The sequence below is a fragment of the Sesamum indicum genome, linkage group LG11, assembly GCF_026168435.1.
Source record: "Sesamum indicum cultivar Baizhima isolate 11 linkage group LG11, ASM2616843v1, whole genome shotgun sequence".
NCBI lineage: Eukaryota > Viridiplantae > Streptophyta > Magnoliopsida > Lamiales > Pedaliaceae > Sesamum > Sesamum indicum.
In genome coordinates, this window is record NC_142667.1 from 5,813,646 (window position 1) to 5,837,747 (window position 24,102).

The 24,102-nt window shown below is 35.5% G+C and overlaps 1 pseudogene; it reads right to left on the minus strand.

Moving 5' to 3' along the window:
* Positions 1 to 256: 256 nt before the first annotated feature.
* LOC105179330 (short-chain dehydrogenase ptmH-like) lies at positions 257 to 19,328 on the minus strand (annotated as a pseudogene).
* Between the last annotated feature and the right edge of the window lie 4,774 nt (positions 19,329 to 24,102).

The following is a 24,102-nucleotide window of genomic DNA, read 5'->3' on the forward strand; positions in this document are numbered from 1 at the left end:
GTATAAAAAGAAAATAAAAAAGTAACACATCAATAAATCGAAAATGTCAATAGGATGCTCTTCAATTATATATACTATAAATACTCACTACGTCTCATTTTTCTTGATATAGAATAAATAACATAATTTTTATATACTAAACAAAATAGAAAATACAATATAATTTGAAATAGAAAATTCAAATTCTACAGACCTGCATCATATACCACGGGCTTAGAGGAAACTTCCCAAGTTATTGTGGGACATAGCAAGATTATCAACAGTTGAATTTCTTCCAGACGATGAAATCTCTGATGGAAAGGGGCATATGGTGCAAGATTGCCATTGCTCCGAACAGATGGCCTAAGGAGAGCCAAGCAGGTGGATTCTGCTTCAGCACTGCGTCGACCGTCTTCTTCGCAAACTCTTCTGCAAGCGTTGATTTAATGTTCTGGGAAAGCATCGCTCTTGCTCGAATTGCTTCTTCAAATTTCTTGTACAACTTTGATTCTGGCAGCCTATTATATGTTGCTAAGGAAGAGTTTCCTATGTTGGACTTCACAACACCAGGTACAACATTGATCACATCGATCCCAAAGGGTCATAGTTCCAGTCTGCACAAATATTTACTGATTCTCAGTTGTCTTAATGTCCACTTGGACAATATGTTTTGCTAACTTTTACGATCATATTTTCGACATAACTCATGTAATTCTTATTATATGTCCATCAAATAGGATTTAAATGTGCAGCATAAATGATTTTTTATCTTCCTGAACTCATAATTAAGTAACAAAGAATGAGAGTGTTTGTGCTAGATCTACAGAGAAAGCAAAACACAGTAATAGTTTAGTATTTGGGCTCTTATAATTAGCAAGTATGGGAAAAATAGGTAGTGTACAGGCGAAAATATGAAAACAGTTGCAAATTGCGATAGTGAAAACCACAACAAGACAGAAGGGGTTAAAATGCTTCTTTTTCGAAATATTGAAACAAAAATATCGGGTAAATAGCAATTTACTCCCCTATGATATTGAAAATGAACACATTACCCCTCCTACAAAAAAAAATATAGTAATTTATCCCCCTATACTTTTTAAAATGAAGTAATTTACCTCCTTATAGAGGGAGGTAAATTGGTTCATTTTAAAAATCTTAGGGGGGTAAATTGTTATATTTTTAAAAATATAAGGAGGTAATTCGCTATTTATTTTTTCATAAGTGGTAATTTGCTCATTTGCGATATCACAAGGGGGTTGATTGCATTTTTCCCCAAAAAGATCAATCTGACTAGCATGTACACCAACTATCTTGGGAAGTGGATGGGCGGTGGCTGGTTTGGAGGTGGGTGAGTAGGGGGTTGGTTTTTTTATTTTTAATTTTAAATAAAAATGTAGATATTATTAAAAAAATATTATATATTATATATAAAATAGTATATTTATTCTTTTTATAATTATTTTATATTTTATATATTAGATATTTAATATATTATATAAAAATAACTTTTTGGAGAAAAAACTATGCACACTCACAATAGGAGCGAGTGTACTACACACGCCTTTCTAAAAGGATAAATTGCATTATGTTTAAAAACACAGAGAGATAATTTGATAATCTTTTTTTTCACAGGGAAGATATTTTGCACATTACCCATATCACAGGGGATCAAGGGTATCTTTATACTTGTGCAGTTCTGCATCAAATGTTATAAGGTTTTACGAACTTTAAATGGGGTAATTGTGATTTTCAATGGAATTGAGATGTATACTAATTGAGCCAAACCTCATGAGATGTAAATATGATTTACCCTATAAGGCTACTCAAGTGATCAAGCTATTGTCTTTTCGTTGCTTACACAGGAGGAAGGTGTTTCGTATATTGAACAGAAATGGAAGCTCGGACAAAACATTATAGATGAATTTGGAGATAGGAAACATTCAAACAGACCTGAGAGTATCAGTAACTGCATGTAGAGCAGCTTTGGGTGCAGTATAAGCACCTGCCCATGGCAAAGGAGCCAAAATCGTGACGCTTCCAACATTAACGATTTTGCCCTTCTTCCTGGATGCCATGTGAGGTAGTACAGCTTGAATCAGCCTTAATGCACCTTAAAATTAAGAGGAATACAGACATTATCATCAGGCAAAACAGACAACTACACATGCTAGAATCCATCGAAATGCAAGCACCACAAGACAAAGGGCTACAAGCGAAGGAACTTATTATAATGAAATAGTGAAAAAGCTTAAATATATCCTACATCCTTAACAACAATATTGATCAAGCAAACTTACCAACCAATTTTTAATTAGATTATTCTCTTTTTTATGTAGTTAAGTTGGCAAAAGTACATTGTTGGGCATGTAATTTTGGAGGGTCGACCTTTAAATATCCAGATGACAAATAGTATACTAGATTATATTTTCAATTTTTTGTGTAATTTTAGTCCATGGCCCATTGAGAAGTTGGGGATTTTGCCAATTTGGAGGGAAAATTCGCTTTGTTTTTTGCACGTGAGTATTCAATTTCATGTTCAATAAATTAAGAGACAATACTAATTTCAATGATACGAGGAATTCAATGAACAACAATTTCAATAATTACATATAAAAAAACAAGCAAATTTCCCTCCAAAACAAAAAATCCCCAAGTTCTTTCGCTCAATCTACCAAAATCTATCATCACAATCCAAGAATTTGGACCCGTGCTAAAATCACATGCATCAATTGGCATCATCTGTGGGAAATTGAGTTGAACACATGAATTATCATGGAAACCCCCAGCAACCCCGCTAACTACCAAAAGTGCATGGAGACAACCAACAATAATCATCCTTTGCAGGTCATTGCAGGAGCCTCCCTGGACTTGATTGGAGGTGGATGCGCCCCAGGCTTTCCTGCATCAATACCACCTCCCAGAGTGGTGGACCCTTTGGTCGATCCTTCAAGATGAAGCACTTCCTCATACAACACCTTAGGAGAGCTTTTCCCAGCTTTGCTGGGTGCAATTTAACAGGTGGTCGCAACAGTAATTCAGGAGCAGATGGCAGTGCTGGTTCCTGCCCGCTCAGCCCCTGCTGTGGAAGCAAGCATCCCCGAAAAAGGAGTAGAAGGAAACCTATAGGAAGGAGACATTCTTGCACCAAGGACTCATCGATTGAGAGACAAAGGCTCCCTCCAGCGGCTCCTCAGGACCTCCCAGACAATGGCTGGCACAACTGGAATGTCTCCACAAGGGTCTCCAAGATTTATAGCATCAGATAATAGGGACCCTCAAAGATGAGCAATAGGATGTCCTCTTCATGGAAGCGGTGATGGTAGACGAACTCCCAACGAGTCACTGTACCCCCACTATTACTAAGTATGATGGGACGACTAACCCTCAAGAGAATCTCTCACATTTTGAGAATGTGGCTCTTTCACATAGGTACACGAACGGAATCAAGTGTCGCATTTTTATCACCACCTTCGTCAATGCTGCACAACAATGGTTCAACCAATTGCCTGCTGGAGCCATAGGAAGTTTTCAAGAATTTCGGTATCTCTTCCTGCACCAATTTGCTAGCAGTCGAAAACTTCGAAAGACGGAGCTCAGTCTTTTTGCCATATGCTAAAAGGACAATGAATCATTGAAGGAGTATCTTCAAAGACTCAACACTGTGGCCTTGGAGGTACCCTCAGCCACTACCCTCCGCCACTCAAGAGGTGAGTGCTAGTTCTTTCTCACAAGGACTCCTGGATGGATACTTATTCAAGTCCCAAGCTAAAAATCATGTGTTCAAGTTCAACGCACCTAGCCAGTGCAGGCAAGCATATCAACATGGAGGATGCCCAAGCTGCTAAGAAGGAGAGTCCTGGAAGAAGAAGAAAGAAGTGCGGGAGGTGGCCCCTTTCAAGAAGCCTCGGACTAATTTTCGGGACAAGAAGGCACGCTTCCAAAGGGTTAATGTAGTCTACACCCCCTTGATGGTACCAATCATCCAAGCCCTTATAGCAGTCAAAAGAAAAGGCTTGCTAGCTCGCCCTCTGTCATGGAGAGAGCAGCCTCAACATCCTAACTTCGAAAAAGTTTGCCGTTTTATAATGATTATGGCCACACCACGGAAGAGTGTTGACATTTGAAGAATGAGATTGAGAGGCTCATCCAAAATGGATACCTACAGGAGTACGTCTACTGGGAAAAAGCCCGAGGGACAGGACCATACCGTAAACAAGAAACAGACAAAGGAAAAGAAGTAAAGGTTTCCAGTCCTGACTCTTACCAGATGAAGAACACGAAATACCTTTGGAGGAAAGGCTGAAACTAATGATCCTCCTTGTAAAGTGGAGGTGACTCCCATCATGCTAGAAAAGCCCAGGTTAGAGAAGCACACAACATAACTATAAAGGAGATATGGGATGTTGGGGAGACGGAGGACGCTCCACTCATCCAGTTCCAAGGGCAGAAAGATCAGGTCCTAAGAGCTCTCGTAATGGTGCTCTAGTCATCACGGTGCTGCTAGCCAACTACGAAGTACGATGTGTCTTTATAGATTCGGGAAGTTCTGCAAACATATTGTTCAAGAAACCCACGGAAACTACTGTCAGGCCGTATTGAACTCTATTTAAAATTTTAAGTATGTCAATTATATAATATAATCAAGATATTTAAATTAGAGTGTGAATTCTATTTTAACCCTACACTATTACTACTAGCAATTTATGGCACACTCTATGTGTTCGTATATTCTATAATACTATTTAAAATAAAATATTTATAAAATAGTTAATATTAATACATTTTGTAAGAAAATTGTGATAAAAAATGCATGTATATATATATAAGTTAAATTAAATAGTAAAAGAATAGATCAAAAAAATAAAAACATCAGAAAGTATTCTCCTTTAATATATAATATAGATATGACACTTGCACACGGAGCTAAGTCAATCAATTTTCATTTTTTATAGAAAAAAGATGAACAATTTATAGAACAATAGATATGTTTTAAGGATATTTTGAGGATATACATTTTCTCTCATCTTATATCTACATATTAATACTATTTATCGAATATTTATCATCCTGGCTACCACGATTCGTCGACTAATATATTTTCAAATGTAATTACTTTTTAGGCAAAATAATTATCTTTGTTAATAGACTTTTATTCGGAGAGTGCTTGAGGTGATTGTTAGATGCTTATCATACCCCGTTTGCTTGCCGTGAATAGGTCATCGTATTACGGCTGTGATTTTTGACTAAGATGCTTGTGATTTGTAAATAATTATCTACCTTATTAAAAATCGAACCAAAACTTCAACTAAATTTAAAGACATGTAACAAAATAAAATAGGCAGGATGATATTTATCTTTATCTTTGTTGACATTGATATTGCTGATAGAATTCTCTGAGTTCTTTGAGTTAATATTTACGATTGTTATCGCTTATTTTGTTTGATGTTGAATCTTATTACTCTCAATCTTTTTGGATACTGCAAGGAAGAGATGGAAGTTCTTTCTGTCGTATTTATTGAATTAATAATAGCTGCCTAGTAATTGAAAGAGTGTCTAAGAAAATTAGTGACTTGTCCCATGTTTAACTTATCATATGTGATTGGAAGTAACACTTCAGTTGATGAATTTATAATTTTTACACCAAAAGCACAAATGGAAGTTCTGAGATCATTTTGGATAATCAAGGGGACAAGTTACAGGTTTTATTAAACTTGAGTATACCTTCCATTAATATTATATGATATTTTTTAAAATGAATACATGAGGTGAACAAGTTAGTTGTTTCTCATTTTGCCACTTATGATTATAAATTTTAAATATTTAATGATGAATTACAATTTAAATTTAATGGTCACTTAACTATTTTCTTTTATGAATGTGTCCCATCTATTTACCATTATGTTTAGTATTATGCTAATATATATTGTAGTTATTAATTGATTTTGCTAATATGGTTAGTTACTAATTAATCTTTTTTATTAATAATTAATCCAACTTATATGAACATTAGATAGATAAATTAGTTTTTCTCTATTTTAATCTCTTTATGTTACTATCTATTAGTTAAAATGTGAGTTGTTGAAAGGACTCTCTATCTCTCCCTCTCTTTCTCTTAGATTTTATGTCCCAACTATAATGATATTCTAAATGGTATTTTGTGGTGAAAATAATAAATGAAAATTTACATTTATCTTAATAGATTTATTATTGATAGTTTAGAGTAGTATTTTAATTTATATCACCATTAGTTAGCGTTCTGAAAAATGGCCCATGAATTTATTGATAGGCCAAGCCCATTGCTGGGACCTCACACTTGTTGGCTCAGCCCATTCACCACACCCAGCCTACAGACCTGACCCACTTGCCCGACCTGGTTTGTATTATACTTATACCCCAAAATCCTAATCCTAATTCATTATGCCCCCTCGTTTCTTCCGTAGCCTTCTCTCTGACCTCTTCTCTCTCTCTCTCTCTCTCTCTGACTTCTCTCCACTGATTCTCATGTCCTCGGAAATCCTTCTATACCGCCTCTCTCTCCCTCCATCTTCAATGTTGTACCTCTATAAAAGCCTCCGATGGCTTCTAACCTATGCTAGCCGGTGTAGAAATACTTTTCTCATTCTTCCTATTCTACACTGTTTGAAACGTTCATTGTGAACCCATCTTCTGTGTAAGAAACCTTTGTGGTTTCAAGTGGGTCATGCGGCCTAAGTTTTCTAGTTCTTTTTGTTTGAGTACTGAGCAACCGTAAAAGGTTGGCGGTCTTTGTGGCAGTGGGCTTTTTCTCTTCGGATTAGGCTCTCTGAGCCAAAAAACCCTTTTGCTGTTTCTGTAATATTATTTGTAGGTCTGTAATATATATTCTTATATCTCTGTATATTGATTTGTAATCTTATAGGTTTTTGTAACCCATTATTCTTTGTAATAGTTGAGTTAGGAATATGTTTCTCTGGGCTCACTACTGAAGGGGTTTACTCCCAACAATGGTATCAAAGCATTGATTTTCTTTAGTGGTGTCTTGGTAAGATCTAAACCTTACTACTTCCATTTCTGTTGAAATAATATTTAGGGTAAAAATTGCTTGGTGCTATAATTTTCTGTTGTGTGCGCTCTATGTAAATATTTTTTAACTATTGTGTGCAAGTTCATTTTCTCCAAACCCTTTGCTAATCCCTTACCTAGCCTTCCAGAATCAACTCTCCATTTATGTGTGGCAAAAGCTCTTCTTTAATCATTATTCAGGTATTAAAGATGGCCCTTCAATAGCTATCTCTTGTGGGCTTAGTGTACCAAACAACATTCCAATGCTGGTTACAACAAAGACATAGGGGATGTCAAACATCTAAGCTCCTCATCAATCTACTACTACTGAATCTTGGATAGCTTATCTCTAGATAGGAATCCAATTCTTATATGGAGGATTTTATTAACAATATTCGTATTTAGAGTCCCATAACATCTTTTTATCTTTCCAAGTGATCAAAGTTGTTTTTAACATCTAAAATATTAGGAACACAATTGAGCTCCCACTAACCTTCCACCTTGTTCTTGACAGAGTCATGTACCTTATGAACTTGTCAAAACAAGCATCCTAGACACAGGACATTCAAACCTAGTTCGAACTCCATAGCCAATTTCTATGGCTCCAAGCCAAATAATTCGAATTAATGTCTTACATCACTTTTCCTTTCCGGTCAAATTAAAAAACTCGTACCTTTCAGGTAACTGGAGCTTTCTGATCATCCTTTGGAGAACCTAAATACGGTCAGAGAAGTTTTGATTATAAATAATGTTTGCATTAATTGATAATGAACCTGTATAAATTAGACTCTAACTCTAATTTGCCTCCCACTAGTTCTTTTGATGTATGCGGGACCATTCTTCATACTCAAGACCTTTTGTAGGACATAGGTTTTCCAATCCGTATCAAATATGGTGTCTGGATTGCGACCTTAAGAAACCGCCATGTTTTTCGACTTAACGGTTTTTGAAAGTCCATATCCAAATGGTCCAGGTAATTTTGTGAAACACTGATCAAACCATGTCCAATCAAGGTTCAATTTCTTCCTTACTAGAGACAGTTCAACATCGTCTCTTCCGGAGGAATTTCATTGAGTGAGAATTTCATTCTCATTTGGATATTTCAAGAACTCCCACTAAATACGTACCACCTCGATCCCATTGAAGGGTTTGTCTCCGCAACCAGTTTGGTTCTCCTCCTTAAGTCTAATTTCTCCGAACTTTCCAGAAGTCCTTAGACTTGTGAACCCTCTACTAGTATTTGTGTATTTAGTAACTTATAGATGTCTATCTTGGATCTAATCCAATACATTATTTTTTACAAGCATTCTTTGTCCCATAAAGTGCTTTCATGGCTTTCTTACTTCTCAGACGTTTTCCGGAATTGCAACTATCCATTGCAAAGAATTCGGTTCTACGTCTAAGTTAGCATAGGGAACATATCTAAATAGCTATAAATAATTTTACTTGTTTCTTTCTCTTGTTTGAGACAAGTTGTGAAGATAGAATATTCTATTCCTTTACAGTCAAAGAAGTTGGGACGAAGTTGTTAATAATAGATTACCTAGAGAAATAGGTAAAAGAAATTTCCATCCAAGATTTAATAGTTGGTCCATTCTCAGTCTCGGTTCGTTTGTATTGACCAAGCAAAAACCTCATTCCTTTAGATCCAAAAGCTATTTTGATTTTGAATTTGTAAATGTTTTTTGAATCAAGGTTTTTATACATTTTTTATTTGAGGTGAATTTGAAGAAATTGTTCGAATTGTGTAATCGTCAATTATTGACACCGGTAACCGACCTAAAGCAATTTGATTATAATTCAATTCGTGACGATCATAAGTAGAAAGTTCATATTCTTCAGTCATTGATAAACAATTTGTTGGACAATACTCAACGCAATTACCACAAAATATACAGATTCCAAAATCAATACTGTAATTAAGTAATCGTTTCTTTCGAATATTAGTCTCCAATTTCCAATCAACAATGATTCATAAGTTAGTAAACTCAAATCGTATATTGTTAGACTCTTTGAATTTACCAATCTACTTATACTAACTAGAGGGATATGGCCTACTCATGCATGCCATTCTCTGTAAGTTTTTTTCTTAAACCGTTTAGTCATTTATTTTGAGCTTGCATAATTCAATTATGACATGAAGTACAACAATTTAATAACTCAGTAGACTCAAAAGAATATTTTATTGATCAAGTTTGTACTTGATCATACTGGGTTACATAATTGCATATTATTAACATGAACACTAATTGTTAAGTTCACTTATTCTTAATCTTTGCAGTAATGGCCTAGTCATCCCCTAACTTTAAGACTATATGTCTTAATGTTTTATTCTTTTTCATTTCTGCAAACCATTTGCAGAAATGCGCTACGATAGCAAGTGTCCAATATGTGAGAATATGAATAGTAATCATGTTTGCTCAATCAAATGCCATAGCTCGGTGAAGGAGAGTTCACACTACTCCCTCTTCCAATCTCTCTGGCAATTTTATGTAAACATCCGATGTGAATTTTAACTGCAGAACCATTTTTTATTTTCTTTTACCCTTGCCCAAGGCTACAGTAGCAGTGAAAGCTCTTGCATTGGCTAATTTTGCTCCATCCTTCTTCCTCATTCGGCGTTCGACACCCTTGCCTTTGGCTCTTGAGGGCAAAGTCTCCAAATTCAACACCGATGGCACAGATTCTTTAAATCAATGCCTCATGTTGGAACGTTTTTATCAACTCAAATATGGTCTTTTTAAGCCTATTTAGAGTTCATGATAAATAGGTAGAAAGGAGGGATGAAGAGACTGAAGGGTTACTCAATGTACATCACCTTTTAAGATCAACATTGAGGTTTTAGAGTTTCTTCATACGAGATTGCATCTTAACCCAATGTTTAGTTACAGACGAGCTTCACTCATCTTGGCTTCAAAAAATGCTTCCATCGCGGCATATCTAATGTGCCAGTGCGGTGCCGCATAGATTTGATTTATGTGGAGCATTTATTAAACCAACGTCCAGCCTATCATACCGGTCATGGATGATAGAAGCAGGTATGATGTTGCGGACCTTACGATTGTCCTTATCCCTTAATCCCGAACATCAAAACGTTCTTTTTAAAGCAAGGACTCATTTTTCAATTCCAATGGAAGTGGCTTATCCATGAAATAAGTTAGGTTCGAAAATCGAGTATAATCCTATGACTTTCCAGCTAATTTAATTATTTAAGTTCCATTAAATGAAATAAATCTCAAAAATAAATTAGAAAACGAATCTAAGACATGCATTCTAAATGCAGATCAGAAAGAATAAGTAGATTATTGCAATATTGTTTTGAGTTAAAGACTTGGTCTTTTTAGTCGTTAAATTCTCCCACTATTTCTACAAAATCCCACCACTCTCAAGTCGGATTTTGTGAAATCCTTTCCTAGTGGGCTTGGGATCCACAAGAACAATTTATCATGCCATGCTTTTACGACTCACATGGAAAAGACCTTGTGGGAGGCAACCAATGCTATTCTCATTCCATGAGATTCCCCCAAGATGTTTTGCCTCACTTCTTTACATGATTTTGAGGACTCTAAGCGAATCATGCTACTCAGTGTTAAGCCCGACCCATAAAGCAAATCACACCTCAATTTTTGCCCGCCACGACTCATGAGACAGGGAAACGAGCGTGTTCCTTTATTAATAACAATAATTCAGTTCTATTCCAAATATGCCATGACTCATGAGACCACACTTGGATAGCAGTAGCTTCCTCATGATATTCTTATGGATGGAAGGCCTGGAGAGATCTAAAAGTCATTTCGATCCAAGTCTATTATGGGCTTAATATTTAATTAGTGTCGAGCTCAACCTATAACTAAACCACACCTCAGCTATCGCCCCCCACAACTAGTGAGGCAGGAAAACAGTGAGCGCATTCCTTTGTTCACAATAATAGTGCAGCTTGCCTCTAATCCAAATGTGCCACAACTTGTGAGACCACATTTAGTTGTGAGACCATATTTGGGTAGTGGTAGCTTTCTCACCACATTATTGTAGGTGGAAACCTTAGACATATCAAACCATCTTAATCCAAGTCTATTTGGTCCCTAACACTTTAACTTGGTCCAATCAAGTGAGAGTTAAATTTTTTATTATTTGACCGAGACCTCATCACAATAATGTTTGCATGCACAAATATCAAATATTTAAACGCATTTAAATGAAAGCATTAAACACATCGTATGCAACAAAATTAAGCATACCCCTGTTGGATGATTACAGCCCAACCTATGCAGTCCACTGAGCCCACAGTAAGTCTAAGGTTTGTCTAGGGTGGCCCTATGCTATATAGATGATCCTTGTAGGTCCCTTGTGGTGCCTCCTTCTCTGTGGGCTTCCTCCTTCATGGACCTTCTTCTCCATGGACTTGTTTTTGTAAAAATAAAAATCCTCACCAAAAACCTATTCTACTCAGATTACAACTTAAAAAGAAAACCTGATCAATAGTCGGGGGGAGTACATAGTGGGAAGGAAAGCAAACCTTATATTTCAAGGCAAAAACGAGAGAAATAGAGAGATAATGAAAAGGACACACGGGCCCACCCAACATAAACAGAATAATTAAACACATCCAAACAGACAAGGGCTCTATGATTATCCATTTTTATCCAACTAGCATAATAATCCAATTAAACACGCTAAACTGAAAAATAATACATTTTATGTATTGTAAAAATCATGATATTCGATATTATAAAAAAAAAGTTATATGCAGAAAATGCAAGTTTAAAATTGCAATCAAAAGAATGATCAAAATATGTGTATCCAATGCACAAATATCAACCATATTAATAAAGCAATTTAATTTAAAAATATTCAATTTAATTTAAAATTAAATCAGCAAAAATTAACAATTTTCATAGAATTTGTAGAAATTTAGAAAATTCAATTTTCCTGAGAAATGGTGAAAAATGGCCCAGCCAACCATCATCGGCATGCAACAACGCGCAGAGGGCCACGCGCCCAGCCTGCTTGGGTGGCCAACAGTGTGCTTATCCAATTTTTCTTGAATACTAAAATCATCCAATTAATCACAAAATTAAACAAGTTAATTTCTATACATAATTATCAATACAATAAGCAATTAAAATATGCTTCGAAAGCCGTTAAAACATGTTGCCATGCTTATGCTGGAATTGCTGACCAAAAGCCAATTGCATTGGCGGTTTTGAAAAATCATTCAAGCAATCTTATTTAAGAGATATTGTCCGAATATGGTAAGTATTCATCTTCAACACACGTATCTGTTGTGCTTATCAAATTACATAAAGCACTGCTTGGACGCCACAACAGATGCCCACATACCATTTTAACAACCGTACAACAATTGGACTGCGCATTGGATGGCCGTCATGAAACCAACTGGTTAGGGTTGGGTTTGAAATATTCCAAGTCGAGGACCTTGAGACTGGGCATCGAGAGTCCTATTAAGACTTGCATTAAGAGTCACATTCATTCGATGAGTGCCGTGTTTCATCGACAACAGATGTGGGATGTCTAGGCGATCTTAATGGATCGATTAGCTAGATATCGAATTGACTAAACTGACTCGCGGGGATCATCATATGGAAGCTTTGGAAGCTTGGCCAGTATGACTTGAGTTCCCGACTCTGATAGTATGGGATTAGTCCTCAAACTTGAGGAATTATGGCAGTCACGTACATGCGATGATTGTATCTTAGATTTGTACGATAGGTGATCGTGTCTCAAATGTGGTCATCATAAGCCTTGTCTAGCGCAGTCAAAGTATGTAGTGAGGATGGTAAGTTTGAAGAAGATGATTCGTTCGCTGTCAAAACGTGATAAAAGTATCTCCTATGCACTTGGAGATGCATTAACGCTCTATAAAACGTTGCCACAGTCATTGGTCGAATAGGAAAAAGAGGTTCCTATGTCGAGCAGTTTGGTAAAGTGATCTCAAGTATTTAGTATGGACGCCTAGTCCAAGATGGGAACGGACACCCAAGTACATGCCCTGGACTAAGGTCGAGAGATAATAGACGGAAGGATGTACTTGGGAACCTAAAAATTCACATGTATATTTGCCTAGTTTCTAGTGTCATAGACCGTTGCTAAACGGCTACCCATGGTGACGGACTTTCTTGATCAAAGGATGGTGAAGAATTATTTATTAAATTATAATTAATAATAGTGTTTGACACTAATCCAAGTCGATCTGAAAGGTGAACCTAAAGAGTCGCACACAAATCATCAAGAAGGGACAAGAAATTAATTGGGAATTAATTCCGTAAGTAATTGGATTACTTATAAATAAGATGGATTACTTATAAATAAGAGGGATCCATTGGATGGATAAAACCAAAGATAAATTAATAGGATTAATTTATATTGGGTTTGTCCTTATTATTTAATAAGTTGGACTTATTAATTAATAAAGGCTTATTAGGCTCATATATTTAATTGGATTAAATATATGATGGACTTAATTTAGTGGACTTTAATTAAATTAGATTTAATTAAGATTGATTGAGCCTTGAATTTTAAATAATTAAAATCATCCCAAGCCTATTTATTAAGTTGGCGGAAATGATTAGAAAAAGAAATTATTGACTAACAAATTCACTTTTGGAAAGTGCCATGTTAGTCATCCGTTATTTGGAACAAAGGATTTTATTACCTTATGGATGGTTAAATGAACCTAGACATATTTTACTACATACATTCAAGGTACATATATGTGTATTAGTCATTTGGAATGATAATGAATACATAACAAAACAAGAAAGATAATTTCCTCTCAGTCTCCACCACTCGGCCTAACACCTCTCTTGCATACACACTCGGTGTGTATTTTTCTCCCTAATTTTTTTTCTAGCAAAGAGAATTGAGGGATTCCAATACATGTGTAGTGTCAACACAACTTTAGAGAGCTTCTACGTTGAAGCCTCGCGTGAACGGGTCAAACGAAGGAGGTTCGAGTAAATCAAATGAAAGAGGTAATCTTGATTTATGATTTATGTACCTCTCACATTTCATTCAACCATTAGCCCCGTTAATTTTATTATTGTCGTTTATTAATATTAACTACATCGAACACCCAGGAACTCCCAAGGGTACACCCCTTGGAATTATTGTTTTATTGTGTTTCCATTTTAATTTATGCATTTTATTATTACCGCTTTCGATCGCGAGTTCCCAGGCCGATCCACTCTCACTTTCCGGTGCTTTCAGCTTATTCACATAAAACCGATAGTCTCTACATCAAATTGGGCTCTGATATCACTTGAAAGATCGCATAGTACGGGCCGAAAACACGCTAGCAGAAGCGATAAATATAAATGCATAATAATAAAATTGAAGTGTAGAAACAAACGAATCCAATGGGTGTACCCATTCCCGGGCATTCGATGTGTATGAATTATTTACGCAACGATAAAATATAATCATACGAGGCTATGGTTGGGAAAATAAAAGTAGAAGCTTTCTCGATGATCTGTGTGTGACTCTTTAGGTTCACCTTTCACCTATATTTGGGCTAATGTCCAACACTATTATTAATTAAATGTAATTTAATTAATATTTCTTGATTAACCCTTAATCAAGAAAGCCCGTCACAATGGGTGACCGTCTAGCAATGGTCCATGACACTAGAGATTAGGTGAATTTTCGTGTGAACATTTAGGCTCCCGAGTCCATACGGATATGGTCCTTCCGTCTACCGTCTCCTGGCCTTAGTCTAAGTATGGACTTAGGTGTCAGTTCCCATCCTGGACTAAGCATCTATGCTTAATACTTGAGACCATGTTACGCCAGAACCTCCTTTTCCTATCCATTCAACGACTATGGCCACCGATTAATAGAGCGTGAAAGCATCTCCAAGTGCATAGGAGATACTTCTATCACATACTGATAAGGGATGGATTCTCTTCTTAGAACTTACCGTCCTTGCTACATACTCTGATTGCACTGGACAAGGCTTGCGATGAACATGTCTGTGATACAATTACCTCTCGCACAGATCCAAGATACAGTAATCGTATGTATGTGACTGTCGTGATTCCTCAACTCTGAGGACTACTCCCGTACTATCGGAGCCGGATACTCAAGTCATATCGACCAAGCCTCTAAGGCTTCCATATGACGGTCCGCACGAATCAGTTTAGTATAATTTAATGATAATTTTATGTGCAAAATACTAAAATACATTAAAAGATTTTCATCCAACCAAAAAGCTATGCTATATTTGTTAGTTTAGAGAATTAATGTTACATCAATGATAATTCATAACAGAATGTATTTAGCACTTATTTCTATTTGAGAAAAATGTTAACTTCTCTCTGTTACTTTTTTAATTGAATTATTAAAATTTTAAAATATAATTAGAGAAATTTACTTTTTAAAAATGATAAATGAAAAATTATAATTATAATTAGTTTGATTATAAACTTTAACCGCAAAATTTAAATTTTGGTAATTAAAATTTCAAAATAATAATAACAACTTACATAATGAATAAAATATATATGTACATAAAAATTAAAGAACTTTATTTTTATAGTAATACTAAATTATTTTTTTAAAACTATTATTGCCATTATTGTTGGGACATATGAAATTCAAACGTATAATAAAAAAGGTGGAAATAAAATAAATATAAAATCGGTGAATCATTTCAAGTTCTTTATTTTATTTAGTAATTATTTCTTTTTTACTTTTGAATTCGACTTATGTTAATAAATAAAACTAATTTATCCATCTCGATACACAGTGCGATATCACCATATAAATTGACTATATAATAATTATGAATAAACAATATCAATTAATAATAAAATATAGAATTAATTATATTTTATTATAACAATCATCCAAAATATATCTGTTCTTACACTTTGTCATCTAAATTTATTTTATTTTTTTTTGTGTAACTTACCATCTCTACCTTATAAAATCTTGAACTTTGCTTTTAATAACTATTTTTCAACTAATTTTTTTCGAAAAAACATAAATTTCAGTGGACATGTGATATTTTAAGGGTTACATGATGTGATATTTTTACATGTACAAAGTATGTGATATTTTTTCGACAAAAAGATCAACAAAAAAATAATTATATATAACAGCTGCAAATTTTACAAAGTTAAAATGGTAAATTAATAAGGTGTTAAAATGGGCATAATTCAAATGACAAAATATAATTTACCCTATTATACAACAGGGATATAGCTAAAACGAAACACAATAAAAATAACTGAGCAGGTACAAAAATTTGTCACCCATAATTGGTACAAACCTGAAAAGATAATTAGTTATTGGCATTAATAGAATTAAATAATTTATTTTTGTATGAATAGTAAATATTTCTTAGATAATAAATATAATTACTTGTATCCCATATAAATATTGAAGTATTTTTTGATTTAAAATATTTAATAAACCAACATAAATTATTTAATAAAGATTATTTTTTAAAATTACAAGATCAGAGAAAATTTAGCTTTATCTAAATAATAAATAATTTTTCAAGTAATAATTATTTGTGGGTTTAAATACAATTTTACCCTCTAAATTATTTTGTAAAGAGTAACATTTACTTCCTAAGCAATCAAATGTTAAATTTATCCCTGGTTGAATAAATTTACCCCTCGACTTGAAAAATAATATTATTCCCAATATATTTTAATATTTTATACATTAAATAAATACATAACAAGTTTAATATCCTAAGAACTCCATATATAAAATTGAAAAGAAACTGACAGTAAATATATATATATATATATATGCTTAATGATAATTTGTTAGGATTAAAAAATTAAAAAATATATTTTACCATTTTTTTAAAATATATATTTATAAAGCTATTTAAATGATTTATCTTAAAAAACAAAATAACTTAATTTTATTATCAAATTAATTTAAAATATTCGAGAGAGTTTATTAGTTTATTGTACTCATTCATTAATTAATTTTGAATATGTACTACAAATACACCAGAAAAACTTTAACTTAAATAATAAATGGGTACAAGGAATATATGGTTTAATATCTTAAAAAACAAAATAACTTATTAGTTTATTTAAATGATTTATCTTAAAAAACAAAATAACTTAATTTTATTATCAAATTAATTTAAAATATTCGAGAGAGTTTATTAGTTTATTGTACTCATTTATTAATTAATTTTGAATATGTACTACAAATACACCAGAAAAACTTTAACTTAAATAATAAATGGGTACAAGGAATATATGGGTGAATTTTTTAAGCTCCTCACCTTTTGAAAATTCATCATAGTTAAAAAAATAATATAATGATAATTTAATGTGCAAAATACTAAAATATATTAAGAATAATATTATTATTCTAAGCATGGAGGGTTTTTATCCAATCAGAAAGTTACTTTTATATCTACTAATTTAGAAAAAGTCAAGCTAGTTAAAATATGTATATAGCCCTTATTTCTATTTGAGAGAAATATTATCTTCTTTCTATTACTTTGAGATTGAATAATTATTCGGTTAACAACATGAAATTATTAAAATAAATTGAGAAATTTTAATTTTTATAAATAAAAAATAATAAATTATTATTATAATTGGTAGCAGCTGAATATATTTTTAACCCCTTCATATTTATTTTTTTAAATATGACTTATTATTTCGTTTCAAACTTAAACTAAATTTAACTTATTTGTAATAATCAGAATTCAAATTTACAATAATAGTGTTAACATAGATAATACCACTCAAAATATTATTATTGTTGGCACAAAATGTCCCCTCTCTATAATTTAATAAATTATTTGTTTTTATTACTTTTTAAAATGGTATTATTAAATTTTTGCTAAAAATAATACCACAAAGAAAATAAGAAGATGTTATATTTATGGAGAAACAGATCATCTTGCAAATAGATGCAGAAACAAAAAAGCTAGAAGGCTAAAAAAGAAAATAAATAATCTTAATTTACAAGAAGAAGAAAAACAAGAAATACTCAATGTAATATTTTCGGAAAAAGAAGAATCCTCTGAATCAGAAGAATCGAAAGAGCAAAGTGAACTTAAAAATATTGAAGAAAATTTTGAGTATTCATCACTTACCTTATAAACCTCACGTTCTTGTTATTTAGAAACATCCTCTATGTAGATTGCAAAATAGATAGACAGGTTATGCACAACACATACCTCACAAACCTCATATTCTTCTTGTTCCTTAGAAATGTCCTCTATATAGATTGTAAACTAAATAGACATGTGGAGTTAAAACAAAATAAGCAGAGATCAATGATCATCAATTGAAAAGCTGACTGCAATAATATAAAACAGCCCAACTTGTCTTTTGGCGTAAATATGATGTGTATCTAGCGCAGAAATACATACAATAAACAAATAATGTGGTAGAGAAAGCATCTAAACAATAAAACCAAATAACAGTGACAACATAACTATGGACATGATCAAAAGAAATTGACATGTGGGGTTAATGTAGGACCAGGGAGATTGATGATCATCGATAGAAAAGTTGATGACAATAAAATAAAACAGCCCAACTTATCTTTTGGCATATAAACATGATTCGTATCTAACTCGGAAGCACATACAACAAACAAATAATGTGTGAGAGAAAAGCATCTAAACAATAAAACCAAATAATTTGGCTAGTAGCTAATGAGTTTTATAGATAATTTACTACATCTGAAATCTTCCCAAGTAACCCAACTTGAAAGGACTATGTAATATAATTTTTAATTTATTATAAGATTAGTTTAGTCAAACTAAAAATTACAAGAAATGTTTAGTGCTATTCATACTTTATATAAATATAAATGTATATAGGTACAGATTTAGATATATAGTTCTATTTATACTAAGTTTATGATGGACTTACAGTCAACCCATATCCAATCTCTAATATTTGTTGCATCCAATCAGCCAAATCCAATCTCTATTATTTTTTAAATTTTTTTATATATCATGCACACATTTATGTCTTGTATATAAATATGAAAATATATGCATATATATATATATCTATATACAAATATAATATACAACAATAGTACTAATATTTTAAAAGCATGAAACATGAACATAAAGAGAACAAGCAAAGCCAGAAATTATGGACCATACTTTTTATCATTCCAATTCGTGATAAACTGAAAAATAAGAGGGCATACCATGAGGCCTTTGAATCATTAAGAGAAGCTCCAAATATAAAATTTTTGTATTGCACCACACTTACTTTATAAAACTCACAGTCTTGTTGTTCTTCAGGCACATCCTTAGTGTAGATTGTAAAATAGATCGACATGTAGGGTTAAAAAGGAACTAGGAAGATCCATCATAATTGATAGAAAAGCTGACTATTGTCCTTTGGCATATAAATTTGATGCGTCTCTACCTCAGAAGCACATATACCAAACAAATAACATGAGAGAGAAAAGCATCTCAACAATAAAACTAAATACAAATGACATAAGACTTGTTACCGAAATGATCTAAGAATTTAAGAGGCTTCATGTGGCTCTCAAGATATTTGGTCAGTAGCTACTGATTTTCTTCTCAAGTAACACAATTCGATGTAATAAAATTATTAAATTTATTATAAGGTTAGTTTAGTCACACTAAAAACTTCAAGAAATTGTTAGTGCTATTCATACTTTTTATATAGATGTAGATATTTAAGTAGATCTATTTCAGATAAAGTTTATGGTCATTCCAATAGATAAAGATTAGCGTAGCTTATCAAAATTCATTGTTTTGCTAAAAACAATGTAGAGTTCAAAGCGCAAACACATATATTACATCATAAGGATCCTATAATTTGTTGTATTGTAATTAGTGCATGGCCAAGTTTATACACTTAAATCACGCAATATAAAATTACATGCTATATATATGGGCTCTGGCACTTGATCTCTTCGGAGAGATAGCATAAATGCTTAAAGAGAACATAGTTTACAATAACATACCATGAGGCCTTTGAATCATTAAGAGTACCCGCGTGCAAAAAATTATCACAACAGTTACCTTATAAACCTCACTTTCTTCTTGCTCCTTAGAAACGTCCCGTGTGGATTGCCAAATAATTGAGGGAGATCGATGATCATCATCAAGGAAAAGCTAATTGCACTAAAATAAAATGGCCCAAATTGTTCTTAGGCATATAAATATGATGTGTACCTCAGAAGCACATACAATAAACAAATTATGTGGGAGAGAAAAACATCTAAACAATAAAACCAAATACGAGTGACATAAGATTTTTTACAGAAATGATCTAAAAGTCTTAGGGGCTTCATGCGGCTTTGAAGATATTTGGCCAGTATGTGGTGTGTTTTTATCTATAATTTAATACATGTGGAACCTTCTTATGTAACTCAACTCACAAGGATTACGTAATGTAATTATTAAAAGGTTAGTTTAGTTAAATGAAAACCGGTAAAAATTATTTGTCAAAAAAGACCTCCCGCTTGTTGAAAACAATGGGCCCAAGTAAAAATTCTCTCTCTAAAAATTCTCTCTCTAATTTTTCACACACTAATGCTTCATCTTCCTCACTTCCGGCCGGCGACGGCGACGGCGACGGCGAGGCTCAGGTCGACGGCGAGACTGACGGAACAGTGAATGGTCGGTGGAAGAAGGACGGCCATGGACGAGACGCGAGCAACCGAGCTGTGCGCGATGGAGAAGAAGAAGAGACGGGTCTCTCGGTTCCGGCTGAAAATGCCGTTTTGCCGTCGGCTGAGGGAAGTCCAAGGGTCTCCATGGGCGAAGACGGGCTGTCGACGACGAAAGGAGGGGAAATCGGAGCTGAAACCGCGATTACAGATCTGGAGGTTGGTGGCGGCGCGAGCTCGAAGGTCGACAATGGCGGACCGTCTTCCTCCTCCTTCAACCTGGACGAATTCTTGAAGCTTGCCAACCGGGTTATTGACCAAGACGATGATGCTTCCATGGCTGCCTTACGCGACCTTCAAATCCGATGGAAGACACGATTTGGAGACGGCGGAAATCGAGCTGTTACGCCAATGGTGGCGCGCGGGCAAGCGAGACCAGTGACCGGGAAACTCCTCAAGGCCAGGCGTTGCCTTCTCCCTTGCATTGCTGGGCAAACGGCGGTCGGAAATGGAGGTGAGACGGCTGCAAAGGTACAACTCCTGACGGCGGCGGCTGCTTGCGGTTCTTCATCGGAGACGGGCGGAAACGGAGGCTTTCCTGGACGACCGATGAGCACCGGCGGTCGGAAGGTTGCTGCGAACGTTTCTGTAGCGGCTGGATCTCCTTGCGCGTTTTTCCGGCGTGTTGATGAACGGCCGGTGACTTTCTCGGCGGCGGCCGGAGCTGACGTGGCGGCGGAAGAGGGTGATAAGGTAGGTGAGGTGGATGAAAGGGCGGCTGACATAAGCCCTACTAGGGCTGATGTCATGCATGATGCTAGGGCTGAGGTCATCCATGATGCTAGGGCTGATGTCATCCATGATGCAAGGGCTGATGTCATGCATGATGCTAGGGCTGATGTCATCCCTGATGCTGGGGCTGATGTCATCCATGATGCTAGGGCTGATGTCATCCATGATGCTAGGGCTGATATCATCCATCCTAGGGCTGACATCACTTATCCTATGGAAAAAAAAACCGGCAACCTGGGGAAAGAATTGACGCCAGTTCCCTTATTTATTGGGAACATTCCGCTTCACACTGGTTCTAATGGGATGGTTAATGATAAAATTGCTGATGCATTCAACAATTCATCTCGAAAAACGCTATCTTTCATTGCCCCAACGAAGCAAAATGGGGAGGTTGTAGTTCGTCCTTCACTTGATACTGTGCGTGACGGAGCCAAATGATGGAAATCTACGACAGTGGGATATTTTATGGGTAAGCGGCCGTATTATCACCATTTAAAGGAGTTTGCCCATTCGATTTGGCCGGCGCTACGTGAGGTCACAGCAACTGCTAACGGCTTCTTTTTCTTCCGATTTAAAACGGAAATCGATATGGAGAAGGTCATAGAAGGGGGTCCATGGCTGTTTCAGGGACAACGAATTGTGTTGCAAAAGTGGGAACCGGGTATGGCTATGAGAAAGATGAAGCATACACAAGTGCCGGTCTGGATAAAACTGCGACACCTTCCATTAGAATTCTGGACGACGGAAGGATTGAGTACTGTTGCTAGCGGTGTGGGTAAGCCACTATACCCTGATGCGATAACGAGGGCATGCACGAGACTGGACTTCGCTCGTGTATGCGTGATGATTGATGTTACTCAGAAATTGGAAAAACATATTATTATAATGACGCCAGATGAAGATGGTGGAGAAACCCCATGCAAGGTTGATATCGAGTATGAATGGCTTCCCCCTAAATGCACAGAATGCATGATGTTGGGCCACTCGGTGAAGGAGTGTTCGTTGACCAATCCTCAGAAACAGACAAAGCCTCCGGTGAAAGTGTATGTACCAAAAGCCAACGTCCCCCCCCACCAATTACCAAGGAGAGAGTAAAGAAACATAAGACCGTGGTTGTGGTGGATGATAAAGTGAAAGGAGATGAAGGTTCAAAACAGAATAAACGCTACACCTCATCGCAAAAAGAGAAGGGTAAAGAAGTGGTTACTTTTAATCCTTTTGATGCTCTGAACTCACTGGACGACGCAGAAGAGAACAATAGGGGTCCTAACACATGCAGCCCCTCTAGTAGTGATCCATGTTGAACCTTGCGTTGTGGAATGTCCGGGGGCTGAATAAGAGAGACCATCAGCTCGCATTAAAGGACCTTATCTCGGAATACAGGTTAGATTTTATGGACATATTAGAAACTTGTGTGCGTATTAACAACGTCATGCATATTCAGTCTTTTTTGCTTCCTCATTGGAAATGGTTTGTTGATTATGCAACTGTGGGTAACCGCATTTGGGTAGCGTGGGATGATAATGTTGTGGACGTCCATATACTTGATTTGGGGAACCAATTTATGCACTGTCGTGTCACTCATAGGGCAGATAGTGAATCCCTTATTATCACTATTGTTTATGGTGCCTCTGAGATGATGGATCGCAGAAGTTTATGGAATACCTTGGAGATATTAGCTCGTGAGCACTCGGATGAGCCCTGGATGGTGGGGGGGGGACTTCAACGCGGTCCAAGAAATGAATGAGGTGTGTGGAGCTTCTGGAGATATAAGGATGGCCATGGAAGAATTCAATGCTGGTATTCAGGAGGCCGGGCTAATACCCTTGCCTATGCAGGGGGAATGGTATACTTGGCACAACTGCAGCACGAACTCGCGGAGTCTATGGAAGAGATTAGATCGAATCCTTATTAATGATAGATGGCTTGCGAGGTTCCCTTCCTCATGTTATCATTGCCTTTTACCGCGGACTTCTGACCACTCGCCGCTTCTACTGCATGGGGATAGGCAAAATCAAACAGGAGGTATGTTTCGATTTGACAACTACCTAACACTCTCACCTGAGTTTATCCCCAGTGTGCAGAATATCTGGCAGAACACAATCTTGGGGGTGCCTATGTTTGCGGTAACACGTAAACTTAAAGCACTGAAGCCGGTCTTCAGAGAGCAAAGGAGGAAGAAGGGGGATTTGACTCTAAACGTTCAATTAGCTAAAGGCTTTCTAGATGAGGCATAACAGCTGGTGAGTTCAGATAGACAAAATGAGGCCTTTCTACTATTAGAACACTGTTGCCGCTTGGTTTATGCAAAAGTGGCCAAACTGGAACAAATCATGCTGCAACAGCGAGCCAAGATGCAGTGGATGAAGGGGGGTGACCAATGCTCCCGAATTTTCTTTCGTAAAATTGCCAAGAGAAGGGTGGCAAGGAGGATACTACAAATTAATGATGACAACGGGACCATTCACACTAAACCAGAAGAGATTATTTGTCTGTTACTATCAAAATCTCTTGGGCGGTCACAGATGTCAGATAACGCTAGATATTGGCTTTCTCAGACCGTGGGCAAGGCATATTCTTTCTAATGAAGAGGTTGGCCATCTTATATTGGCGTTTACACCGGATGATGTGAAGCAAGCAGTCTTTGACATTGCAGATGACAAGGCCCCAGGA